The following is a 13506-nucleotide window of genomic DNA, read 5'->3' as shown; positions in this document are numbered from 1 at the left end:
AAGCGGATTGGAGTGGCAGCCGCTCTGCGGGCACTGCAAGGTGATGAAGCTGGAGATGAATCCAAAGACAAAATTCTTGTTTTACTGGTCAATCTACATCCGTATGTGGTATCACTTCATGGAACCCGGACATTGATAGTTATGCAACTGACATGGAGCAGACAATGAACATACCAATGCACAGCAAGAGACGGTGCAAAATGTGCATTCAACAAATTAATTAGTGTTCAACAAAAGTGCTGTGGAGATTCGATAAATTAATAAATAATCTAGAATAAAAACAAATGCCTTTGTTGAGGTTAAAAGTCAATAAAATGTAAATAATCCAAACGGTTAAAAATCCAGGTTAAAACACTGTCAGGACCTGTCCATAAAACCCATCAAGAGCCACGGTGCATCTATCCCAAAGTGACGTGTCCTATGCTCACTCTCTAAGAGGTCTCCTTAGCAAGGCAGTCATTCTTCTACCAGCTTGTGTTCCTGCCGCCATACCTTGGCCTTCAGCTGGGAACTACTTGAGTCCTGATCCCTTCAACTACAGCCAACCCTGGGCGTTCTGTATGGGACTTCCTGCAGCGGCTAGTGCTCAGCTCACTGCTCCATGAGCGCTATCCACTTGCTCCAAATGAGGGCCACTTCCCTAACACTTGTCTCCTTTCCACAGCACCATGATCTTGTCTTTCTTTGTTTTCTTCTGATCTTTTTTGTTAATCTCTGAACTCTTTTTTTCCAATTCTTTTTCATTGTTTTTTTCTGTCTAACTTCTTTTTATACACATGTGGGCATAGGTGCCTTGATTACAGACTCCAGAACATTAACGAGAAAATTGGCTGAACCGCATGCATTTTCACATGAATGTGTGCTTTGCCAATTCCCTTATCAACACCCAGGAGCCGCGGTACCATGCTACCACACAACCACAGACACCACTGAATCCTGAGTGCACTGCTTTTATTTAAGACTGCCATGGACCCTAAACATGCTTTGTCACATATTCCTGTCCTCACCTAAGGTGGGTAATGACCGAAAAAATAAATGTCAAAAACAGGGTTTCTTTGCATGTTGGCTGGGCTGACACTCGATGATAGGGTGAGAAGCACAGTAATTTGGGAGGCCCTCAGAGAAGAGTCGCTGCTCCTCCAGATTTTGTGGAGCCAGTTGAGTTAGTTTGGGTATTGGTACAGCTGCTCCGAGTTCCTGACTCTCTGTGATCATAAAATATTACCGGGCATCTTTTGAAAAGAGTAAGGTGTATCCTGAGGTCCTGGCTAAATTGCCCACCATGGCCAAGTCATTCTAGCCCTGTAATCATCCCACGTATCTTATTGGCTAACTGTCTCTCTCACCTCGTTACCACCTAATAGCTAATGTATATTGAGTGTGGTACAAAAATGGCTGCCTTCACATCATTAAGATCGGTGCTATACATTGGTTGTGGTTCAAGTGGCTCCCCATTATCTATGTAAAGCACTTTGAGTCGGTTAGAAGAGTGCCCTATAAACTGTGTGAAATGAAAAGCCTTGACACGCGAAAAAGGCTTGTGCTGCCACCCGTATACTTGAACCCAGGCTGCAAAAACGCAAGTATTAAGTACAGATATGTACAGAGTTGAGTCCAGAACAGAACTGAGTAAAAGCAGGATGGTTGGCAGAAGTAAAGTCATCGGGGCCAGAACCAGGTGGAATTTCCCATGTTTGGTCTGTAAGGATATCAGGGAAAGGTTTAGCGCACCACGCCACCCCATGGCCTGATGTGGAATTACTTTCTGTACTTTCTTTTAGCTGCCTCCCATGCACATATGTGTAACAACTGTAATTAATTCATTATTTTAGCTAATTAGAGTTCCTAAATTGTCCCGTGTGCTTGTACCCTCCTGTTGACTGGTATCTTATCTAGGGGTGGCTTCAGCTTCCAGTAACCTCATTCTAGAAAAAGTGTGTTGAACCAGAATAAGACTGAATTCTAATGGAGATGGTGCTCTTCAAAGCTTTTCTAGATACACTGTACATAGCGAGCTGCTTTTCTGGGGGCACAGCTGGAGTGTCAACACTTTGCATTTCACTCCATCATTTATACACTCTTTAAATGTAAAATTCAGACTACAGCTAGAATGGAACCATTGGGTTATATGAGCAAACTAGCTCTGCAACCTGTCTAAGATGGGTTGAAATGTTAGTAAACATCGTAGACTTCAGCGATGTCAATGATGCAGTGCAATGCATGGCACAGGTCTCCATTATATGACATTTGGTATGGATTTGTAAAAGCAGTGTTAATGTTTGAGATGCACCATCTGCTGGAATGACAGATTCAAAGTATTTTATTTCTAAAAATGTTTGTAATGCTCAATCATTTGGAATAACAGACATAATAACCGGATGGACACACAGACTCTAATCCTTTCATTAAGGATATTTAAATAGATCGGTTGTTATTGTTAAGTGGAGAGGTGGCTCCATGGCCTTACTGTATCGGTTCAAATCCTGTTACAGCCAGTAGGGATTCTGCACTGTTGGGCCCTTGAGCAAGACCCTTAACCTGAAAATTGCTCCGTGGCGCAGTGCAATGGCTGAACCAGCTCTATGACCTACAAGGGTCAAGCCGAAAGACTATTTACCCTCGGGGATTATTAAAGTATATCCACAAAAAAAAAATCATTGCCACAACTACTGTAACCTTTCAATCTTTTTAGATTTTTTTCCCTGTCCTACATTTTGATTTGGCATGACATAATTGTTAAATCACATCTTTTTTATTTTTAAAAGAACGTCTGTTGACCTTGACAGATTTAGTAGTCTTCCTCTTTCACATTGGATTAAAATTGCTTTCTGCATATAACATGCAGGAGAGCATTTGCAAAGAGCTGTGAGTCCTGAACATGAACATACAGTACAGAATTCCACAAATGCAATTTTTGATATTGTCTGACATTTGATTGAATAATTGGTTAGTTATACTAAATCTAGGTAATGCATTGCCTCCATTTACTACAGATAATTAGTGGTAGGAGTTAAATATAAGATACTTTATAAAGATATTTCAATTATCTTTCTCCAACATCTGCAAGATGCATTATCAATATCTGCAAAGCTAGCTTTGTCACCATGGAAACTGAGAAATATTGGTCATAGCAGAAGATGTTAATGACAAAGTGGGATGACATAGATGCTCTTATATTTATATTGAGGCTCACAGTACCAAGGGGTCCTTGGACCATGCAGTGCACTCATCCCATCCCACCCTATATGTCTCTTTTGAGATGTGTAATATATGGCCGGCCGGTCATCCCGACCAATACCCCCAGGCCGTCAGGTGGATCCCTCCCTGCAGCATGGAGGTGCCCGAATGCCAGCAGGGAATTATGGACAATAGAGTTTTTATCCACAGCCCTGCTGGATACCATGGGGGCCGCTAGAAGGCGCTGCAGGGAGGAACAATGATGGTTTGCCCTACAACCCGGAAGTGCGTCCTAGTCACATGGACAGAGGAAATGACATGCTTCCAGGTTGAAGAAGAGAAGTTTTATCTGACCCGGAAATGTTACCAGTCACATGGACAGAGAGAAAACACTTCCAGGTCACGGACTATATAAAGGACTGTGGGAGATCCCAGGGTAGAGATGAGTCGGGAGGAAGGGTGGCAATGCGCCTGGGAAAGTGGAGGATCGATTTATTGTATTATTGTTATTGTTTAATTAGTATTGTGGAGTGGAGGGTGCTTTGTGCACATTATAGTTCAAATAAATATTATTATTGGACTTTTATCTGGTGTCTGGCGTCAGATCAGAGGGTTCAAGGGGACGACAGCACCCCCTATCTGTCACAGATGCTACACTCCAACAACAAGTGCACAGAGTGTGAACAGAGTTGTAATTTAATAATGACTTCTGGGTTTGAAGCAATAGGCTTGTTTAAACTTTGTAAAAGTTTTTCCTTGCTCTTTCTGACATTTATTTACTTGAATTATTTAGCAGCAATGGCTAACATGGTGGCACGTATCCTTAGAGCTGGGAGCAATTCCAACTTTCAATTGGAATTTAGATGCATTGTCAATTCAGTTTATGAGTGAACCTTCTCTAGTGGCCACCACAGCCCTAATATTTAAAAAGCACCTACAAAGGCCTATCTACAGCAATGCTCCACCAACAACTAAATACTTAAAATATCTTATCTACAATTAACAACAAAATTGAATGCTAATTGATGGTAAACTGTGGCTGTGATGTGTGGAAATGCCTGCAAAATGAACTGCACTGATTGTGACAATAATAATAATAATACTTTTTATTTATATAGCACCTTTCCCATGCTCAAGGCATGGAAAAAGTAAAGTTAGTTCTAACTTCAAAAAAGCTTTCCAACTCTTTACCACTGTAAAGATTACATAGTATCATCGTGTTATAATTCATGTATATACTAGGGGGCTCTTCCCCCTGCTCGCCAACCCCCAGGCAGGCGCTATGCGCTAACCACTTCTCGGCTGTGCTGCTCATGTATGGGGATGTGGATGTCATTTTTAAACATACTGTTATTTTCATGGGAATTGTTACATATGCATAATGGACCTAACTATTTTCTAGTAATTAACCATATTAAAAAATAGTAAAACATAATAATTTGAAAGAAAATTATGTTTCATGTTGCGTTAGAGGTATTCTTTGCATCATACGTTTTCGTTCTGTTTGGCTTTGAAATTAACACACAAATACTTTTTAAACTTACACTTTTACTGTAAAACTTTAGTAAAAACAATATTTGGCATTAACTTTTCAGCAATATCGCATTGAATTTTGATTCCGTGTTTGGAGTTATATCATGACAACGCAATGTATAACTGCCCCTGAGTGACTATCATTTTTTCTCTCTAATAAATAAACCGAATTTTTCAAATGTTTGTCCCTGTGATTTGTTAATTCAATAGCAAAAGCTATTCTAATGGTAAACTGTAAACGTTTTAATAAGAATGGCATATCAAGATCTCCTTTGGTGTCTAATGTTATCCCCTGTAGATGTACTACATTACCTTTCTTGTCGCCTGTTTAAATTTTACATGTTAGAATTGTTCGACCAATTTTCAATACAACTAATCTTGGACTATTGCATAGCCCATCACTCAGACATAAATTACTTAATAACATTACGATACATCCTTCTTTCAACAGTAATTCGGCCGGTGGAAGACCAAACGTTGTTAACATTTGTAGATATTCTACAGGATATTGTAAGTTGATGTTTTCATCTTCCACACCATCACCGTCAACTGTTTTAACATAGTCTATTGATATGCATTTAACCAATTTGCCATGTAACAGATCAACAATTTTTGCATTAATTCATTTGACGTCATTGTTTCTTGGTGCTAGGATTGCCCGTGTACCCATTTCTTCTGTTGATAACCCATTGAGATGAAATTTTTCAATAAGATTTGGGCATAATATGTCTTCTTTAATTGGAAACTTAAAAGTTTAAACTTTGTAAAAGTTTTTCCTTGCTCTTTCTGACATTTATTTACTTGAATTATTTAGCAGCAATGGCTAACATGGTGGCACGTATCCTTAGAGCTGGGAGCAATTCCAATTCCAACTTTCAATTGGTATTTAGATGCATTGTCAATTCAGTTTATGAGTGAACCTTCTCTAGTGGCCACCACAGCCCTAATATTTAAAAAGCACCTACAAAGGCCTATCTACAGCAATGCTCCACCAACAACTAAATACTTCTTCTTTAATTGGAAACTTAAAGTGAGTAAAACATAAAAATTTATAAGAGCTGAGAGCGTATGAACTGTGTCTGACAAAAGCATACACATGAATGAGAGGTGAGAGGACTTTGGGCATGGGCCATTAACTGTAAATGTTTGAGAGAAGGGCAGGACTTGAAAACATCTCATGGCAAAAGTTTCATCTCATCTCAAGATTTTCTTTAATAATCCATCCATCCATTATCCAACCTGCTATATCCTAACTACAAAGCTTTGGAACATAATTGTGCAGAATGAAAGGTAACAATAAATAAAAATCACATTTTTTAAGTAAACAAATGTTCTAATGAATTCATCCTGCATATTGTAAATATAATACATGTATTATGAATTTATTTGAATTGCTTATCTGTCCTTGATACCTAATGTTTGATTTATAATGTTTATTAAATCATGATGTTTGCTGATGACATTGTGATCTGTAGTGATAGTAGAGAGCAGGTTGAGGAGACCCTGGAGAGGTGGAGATATGATCTGGAAAGGAGAGGAATGAAGGTCAGTAGGAACAAGACAGAATACATGTGTGTAAATGAGAGGGAGGTTAGTGGAATGATGAGGATGAGGGGAGTAGATTTGGTGAAGGTGGATGAGTTTAAATACCTGGGATCAACAGTACAGAGTAATGGGGATTGCAGAAGAGAGGTGAAGAACAGAGTGTAGGCAGGGTGGAATGGGTGGAGAAGAGTGTCAGGAGTGATTTGTGACAGACGGGTATCAGCAAGAGTGAAAGGGAAGGTCTACAGGACGGTAGTGAGACCAGCTATGTTATATGGGTTGGAGACGGTGGCACTGACCAGAAAGCAGGAGACAGAGCTGGAGGTAGCAGAGTTAAAGATGCTAAGATCTGCATTGGGTGTGATGAAGATGGACAGGATAAGAAATGAGTACATTAGAGGGTCAGCTGAAGTTGGATGATTGGGAGACAAAGTCAGAGAGGCAAGATTGCGTTGGTCTGGACATGTGCAGAGGAGAGATGCTGAGTATATTGGGAGAGGGATGCCAAGGATAGAGCTGCCAGGTAAGAGAAAAACAGGAAGGCCTAAGAGAAGGTTTATGGATGTGGTGAGAGAGGACATGCAGGTGATGGGCGTAACAGAACAAGATGCAGAGGACAGAAAGATATGGAAGGAGATGATCCACTGTGGCAACCCCTAACAGGAGCAGCAGAAAAAAGAAGATTAAATCATGACTACCTCTCTTTGAAATGCAATTTCATAGAATTTACTGTAGCCTCCTTCTATTTCCTGTCATTCCAATTCAATTCCGCTTACTTAGACCACTTCCTGCTTTGAATTACAATTTACCACACATTCTCAAATCAATTCATGAATGGACCCTCACCAGTGACCACCACAGCCCTGCTCCCCAGCACCAACTGAATACTTATAATTAGAACATTAGAACAATCTAGACGAGAACAGGCCATTCAGCCAAACAAAGCTTGCCAGTCCTATCCACCTATTTCTCCCAAGAAAACATTGTTGAGTTTTGAAAGTCCCTAACGTCTTACTGTCTACCACACTACTCGGTAGCTTGTTCCAAGTGTCTATCGTTTTTTGTGTAAAGAAAAACTTCCTAATGTTTGTGCGAAATTTACCCTTAACAAGTTTCTAACTGTGTCCCCGTGTTCTTGATGAACTCATTTTAAAGTCACAGTCTCGATCCACTGCATTAATTCCCTTCATAATTTTAAAAACTTCAATCATGTCTCCACTTAATCTCCTTTTGCTTAAACTGTAAAGGCTCAGCTCTTTTAATCTTTCCTCATAATTCAACCCCTGTAGCCCTGGAATCAGCCTAGTCGCTCTTCTCTGGACCTTTTCTAGTGCTGCTATGTCCTTTTTGTAGCCTGGAGACCAAAACTGCACACAGTACTCAAGATGAGGCCTCACCAGTGCATTATAAAGGTTGAGCAGAACTTCCTGTGACTTGTACTCCACACATCGTGCTATATAACCTGACATTCTGTTAGCCTTCTTAATGGCTTCTGAACACTGTTGGGAAGTCGATAGCTTTGAGTCCACTATGACTCCTAAATCCTTCTCATAAGGCGTGCTCTCGATTTTCAGACCTCCCATTGAGTATTCAAACCTAACATTTTTACTTCCTATGTGTAATACTTTACATTTACTGACATTAAATTTCATCTGCCACAAATCTGCCCCAGCCTGTATGCTATCCAAGTCCTTCTGCAATGATATAACGGATTCTAAATTATCTGCTAATCCACCAATCTTGGTATCATCTGCAAACTTAACCAGCTTAATGGTTAATGGGCATTAACAGCAACCAAATATCCACAATCAATGATAATTAATGGTAAACTGAGGCTGTGATGAATAGAAGTGCCTGCAAAGTGAACTGCAGTGATTGTAATGGAAGGTCATACATAAGGCAAAGGTAAGAAAAATGATTGTCCGGATCATTCTCTTTAAGAGTTATAATAAAAATTAGTGGGGTCAGAAGTTGGCTCTATAAACTTCAGAAGAGCATGCCAGCTCTTTGCCACTGTAAAGATAAGTTGGCATCTTCCTATTACAATTACCAGAAACACAGATATTCTTCCCCTCACTAAATCAGCCATTTATTGGTGGGATCCTTTGTTTTCCTTGGCTCTAAATACAGCAATTCAAGACACCCTTTATCTTGCTCTTGAACCCACCTACTCTGTTCACATATTTAGTTTAAATGACACCTGCGGCTAAATGACAATAAGGCCCACAAGTGACCATACTATGGGGCAATCCGGCCTTAAAGCCACAGTAGCTTTTCATGTGATCTATCAGTTCTTTGATAAACTTTCCTTTGGCACAAATACAGTACCACCTATTTATCTGTCATTCAATATGAAATATATTTATATAAAATTAATTGAAATTAATCCACAGACTATAATGTAAATGAGATGCTGCTGCTACTTAAGACGGTCTGCCACCATTTACCAGCAGTGTGGCTCCATGCTGAGCCGATGAACACTAATTCTATGTTGTCTGCAGTCGGTTATGTCTGGTAAGGTTATTCATGGATGAAAAGGTTTAGGAGAAGCTCTAAGCAGACAGTCCTCTCTGGCGTATCAAGCAGAGGAAGACATGCATGCGTTGTGTCAATGCCTGTGATGACGAAAGAAGACTGCAAATAGATTTTTGGTCACAGTGATCCTCTGTCTCATAAGTTCAAGTCCACCCTCTTGTCAAGATAGCGTGGATGGTGTTCTGTGACCAATTATTTTGTTTTTTTATTTGTATTTACTGTACACCACTTTGTGGACGTCAGTTTTTACTTTGACATTAAAGAGTGTTAGAGTGTCATGGAAGCTCACCTGAATCCACTATTATTCATTGTTGTATAACAACTAAAATGAAAACATCCAAGGAGGTGAATACTTTTTATATGCACTGTACCTGTTGAAGCCCTCTTACTTTAATTTTAAAGTGTCATATTGCATTAAATATTCCTGGCTGCCTTCACTTTTTAGTGGGCCCATCTTGTATTATTTAGAACAGATCTCTTACCACCTGCTATCATGGATATCATATATTAAGTGCCTTGAGCATGGGAAAGGCGTTATATAAATAAAATGTAATATATATATATATATATATATATATATATATATATATATATATATATATATATATATATATATATATATATATATATATGATATCATGATGCCCCCTTCCAGTCCTCTAGGCCAACATATTACTCACACAAGACCTCCTGGGCTTTTTGGGCTGACAGCTGACCCAACGTTTGCATACTTTAACCAGCCAGGAACAGTCCTACCCTCCTTCTGCCATTCCTCTTCTTAGAGTTGTTGTTCTTTGGCTAACTTGTCCCATCTTGGATTCTGTGCCAGTCTGGAAATTGTTAAAGCAGCACCGAAGCCATTTGAAATTTTTCACTTCTAGGGCATTAATGACAGGTAAAAGCACAAGGGCCTCTTATTACTCCTGAGTGGCAGAACCATAGTGATCACTTGCTGAAATATGGCCAGGAATTTACAGGACTTGCTCAATAAATTTTATACCAATCTCTTCCTGCATAATTATATGAAGAGGATCTTTTTATGTCTTTTTCTGTAATTTAATTGCCTATAACAATACAATGATAATTAACTATCATTTTTTTTTAGTTTATTTATCATTTTTATCTTAAACAGAACGCTTTCTCCAATTAGTTAATTTTAAAATGCCAATAATGACCTTTAAAATATAGCAAAATCAATGCGACCTAACAATTTCTTTAATTAGGGCCACAGTTAGTACTAATGAGCTTATGAAATAAACCCCCATGTTAGAGGTACTATTAAAGGTCAAAATCATGGTAGAGTGAGGTTTAAAATAAAATTAGAAGCCTTTAATAAGCGAGAGATTGGAGAATTTTCAGGCAAAATCAAAGGAAATACAAAAAAAAGCTAATATGAGATTAGTGATATCCATGCTAAAAAAAAAATACAGAATTAGGTGCCATTACAGTAAATCACGTACTCTTCTTTCTCTTCATCTTTTCCCACTTCTGTGTTGGGCTGATGTGCTTTATCAACCTTCTCCATGCAGCTCAGTCCTGCATCTCCTCACCAGTCAAGCCCCTTCCTTCAGATCTTCTACTTTATCCATCCACCTCTGCTTTGGCCTCCCTCACTTTATCTTCCCCCTGTACTTCCATTCCCATCCCTCTTTTGCCCACATATTCATTGTCTCTCCTCATCACATGTCCATACAACTATAACCAACTTTCCTATACAGTCTTAGATATCTCTCCCACTTTTGCTGTGCCTCTGATTGTCTTTCTTCTTCTGTCCTTCTGTAACTCCATACATCCATTTTGAAATTCTTATTTCTGCCACAACTAACTTCTTCTGGGCTCCATTTACTGCCCACGTCTCAGCTCTATACATCATATAATAAATCACCATAAATATTAAAACAAAGTATTTATGATTTTCATATCACATACTGGACAAAGACACATTTTTTTACTTACAGTGATTATCACAAGTCTGTACATCCTGTTGTTAAGAAGGGGTGCTATGGTAGTGTGCCTTGTACCCAAAGGCAGTGTGGGATACCAGTTAAAGCTTTGGACATCAAACCATGAGATTACAGATTCACCTGTCTGTGCTCCAATTGGAAAAACAAAAGAAATGTAACCAATTGTATCTCAAATGCTGTAAGTCATTGGATAAAGGTGCCAGCCAAATCTCTCTATTATAATAAAAAAGTCCTGGGACAAGACAAGACTTTTTAGCCTGGGGCAAGATGTTACTTTTTCAGAGAGATACTTTCATGTCCCGTAAGATGAGACGTTGTGCTAAGAGATTTAACCACGCCTGGGGCCGGAAATAAAAGACAAAGAGTAGATGACAAAGTAGAACATCGTAAAGAGGTTCAAAAACATTGCCGCAACATACTTGCAGAGCAGGTTAGATACAATGAAAGTATTAAAATTCAAAAGTTTCAAAAAAAGGAAAGTAAAGATTGCATTAGCGCAAACAAATGGAAATTATTAATCGATGAAAAAACGAAATAGCAAAAAGAGATTGAATATATTGTCCGGATTTAAACTTTAAGTTGGAGACTTGTAGATCGTCTAATGCGTGTTACTATCAGGGAATAGTAGTGTTTCTTCCTAATGAAGAGGCATATCCGTGAGTATTAAAAGATTTGTTGTTTGGTAAAAGTGAAATCCACTATACGCAAGCAGCAGAGACACGACGTAGCTTGCACATAGCACAGGCCTGGGGGTTGCTGAGTGAAATGAGAAGGGAGCGAAGCACCCTAGTAAGTTAATAAAGATAAGTCAAACAGCATATTTGTTAGACACGATAAATGCTAAACACAGGGAGAACACTAAATAAACAGAAAAAAACTAAAAGTTCACCACCTCCTTGGACTTACCTTAATGGGTTTTGAACCCTTGTCTAACAGGTGAGGGTAGCATCAGACCTCTGCAGGTACCGCAACATGCCTCTTTTCTTCTGTCTCTCTTTTATTCTGCCTTGGCCTTTTTAGTCCCACCTATCAAGTGTCTTTCCTTCCCTTCTACCTGACTCCAAACTTAATGAGTGTAATCCCTCAAGACGTCCTTAAATACTGTCCCAGGTTCATTTCTGGTGAAACTCCACAATTTCTGTGCCTGAGACATGGCACTCATGATATTTATTTACCTAACCCTAAGGCCAATACCCTTTCAAATACCAGCAGGTAGGCCTATTGTATCTGACTGTAATTCATAATCCTATAGGATATCAGAATATATAGATCACTTTCTCAACTCATTATCACAACTACACAATAGTTATATTAAGGACACATCACTTTTTACAGGCCATTAAGAATCTTAAAGTTCCTTCTCATTCCTTCATGTTTACCATGGACGTAGAGTCATTGTATACAAACATCGATACCACCATGGGATTGGAGGCGGTTGCCAGACTGTTTGCGGATAATCCGGCTCCGGTCAGACCGGGATCAGGCCATCTTGGATATTCTCAGCATCAGCCTATTAAGTAACAATTTCAATTCACTTTATCTCCAGGTGCACGGAACCACCATGGGCAAAAAATTTGCTCCCGCATATGCCAACATTTATATGGCCTGGTGGGATCAAACAGTATTTCGTAAATGCCCTAGGCTTCTATTTAGATATTTCAGGTACCTGGATTATATCTTCGGCATCTGGACCTGCCCTTCAAAAGATTTTGACCAGTTTGTTAAGATTCTAAATTCACACCATCGGTCAATTAAATTAGTTCCAACAGTGAGTCACCTTTCATTTAAATTTTTTAGATACAGAAATTTATTTTGATACAGAATCATCAACAGTAAAAACATTAAATTCTCACATCTATTTCAAACCCACAGACACCCACGCTTTTTTATACAAAACTAGCTTTCATCCCAGACATACATTCAGGAGTATAATTAAATCCCAACTAATACGATTTTATAGGATCAATACTAATCAATTGGATGCGGAACAAGCTACACAATTACTGTTTCAGACATTACTTAAAAGAGGTTACACACATCGATTTCTTCGGGAGGTCCGGGCTGAGGTTAAGGCAACTGTCTCCAGGTATCTGACAACAGCAGGGGCATCGGCGAATGCTAAAACGGGGATCCCACAGCTTCCTCCACTGAACGATTAGAACATCTAAAGGCTGGCAGATGCCCTCTCAGTTTATTCCAATTCTTCCTCACAGATCTCAGCTTATTTTTCTTTGGATTCTTTTTCTTCCTATTCTATTTCTTTGGACGATCCTTTGAATTCCTCAGTGGTTTCTTATTCGCATCTTGTTCCAGACCTGACCACATCATCTCTTCCCTTATCAGAGTAGGTCTGGAATAGGTGCAACATACTCTCTTAATGATAAAATAATATATTATTTTCATCAATTTCAACAACTTAACTTTTAACTTGCTTACCTTCTTTTTTACTTACATCTCCAGATTCTTTCTTTGCGACTTCTCTATTTTCTTCTTCTTTCTGGTCCTTCATCACAGTCCGGCTGTGGAATCAGTGATGGTCTTCCTGTGTCCAACAAATTAAAGATCAACAAACCTTAGCTGATCCTGACCTTAAAGATCTAGAGGTGGCCCTAAGGTTAAGAACTCCATCTTCTTAGAACTAAGAGACCAACTAATCCAAAAAACCCTAATCTTAACAAATTAGGGGTATGGGGCCCTGAGGTTAACAACCTTAGACCTATGGAACCTAGGGACCAACTTGCCCTCCTCAACC

The 13506-nt window shown here is 39.1% G+C and overlaps 1 protein-coding gene across 4 annotated transcripts in view; it reads left to right on the top strand.

Annotated features, from left to right (window-relative positions):
- The window catches only part of LOC120540355 (kelch domain-containing protein 8B-like), a 472238-nt gene that overhangs the window by 414889 nt on the left and 43843 nt on the right, over window positions 1-13506 (top strand). The gene's annotated exons all lie outside the window — the stretch shown is intronic.

This window comes from Polypterus senegalus, chromosome 12 (genome assembly GCF_016835505.1).
Source record: "Polypterus senegalus isolate Bchr_013 chromosome 12, ASM1683550v1, whole genome shotgun sequence".
Lineage (NCBI taxonomy): Eukaryota > Metazoa > Chordata > Cladistia > Polypteriformes > Polypteridae > Polypterus > Polypterus senegalus.
The sequence above is the reverse complement of the archived record's forward strand: the minus strand, read 5'-3'. Positions and strand labels throughout refer to the sequence as shown.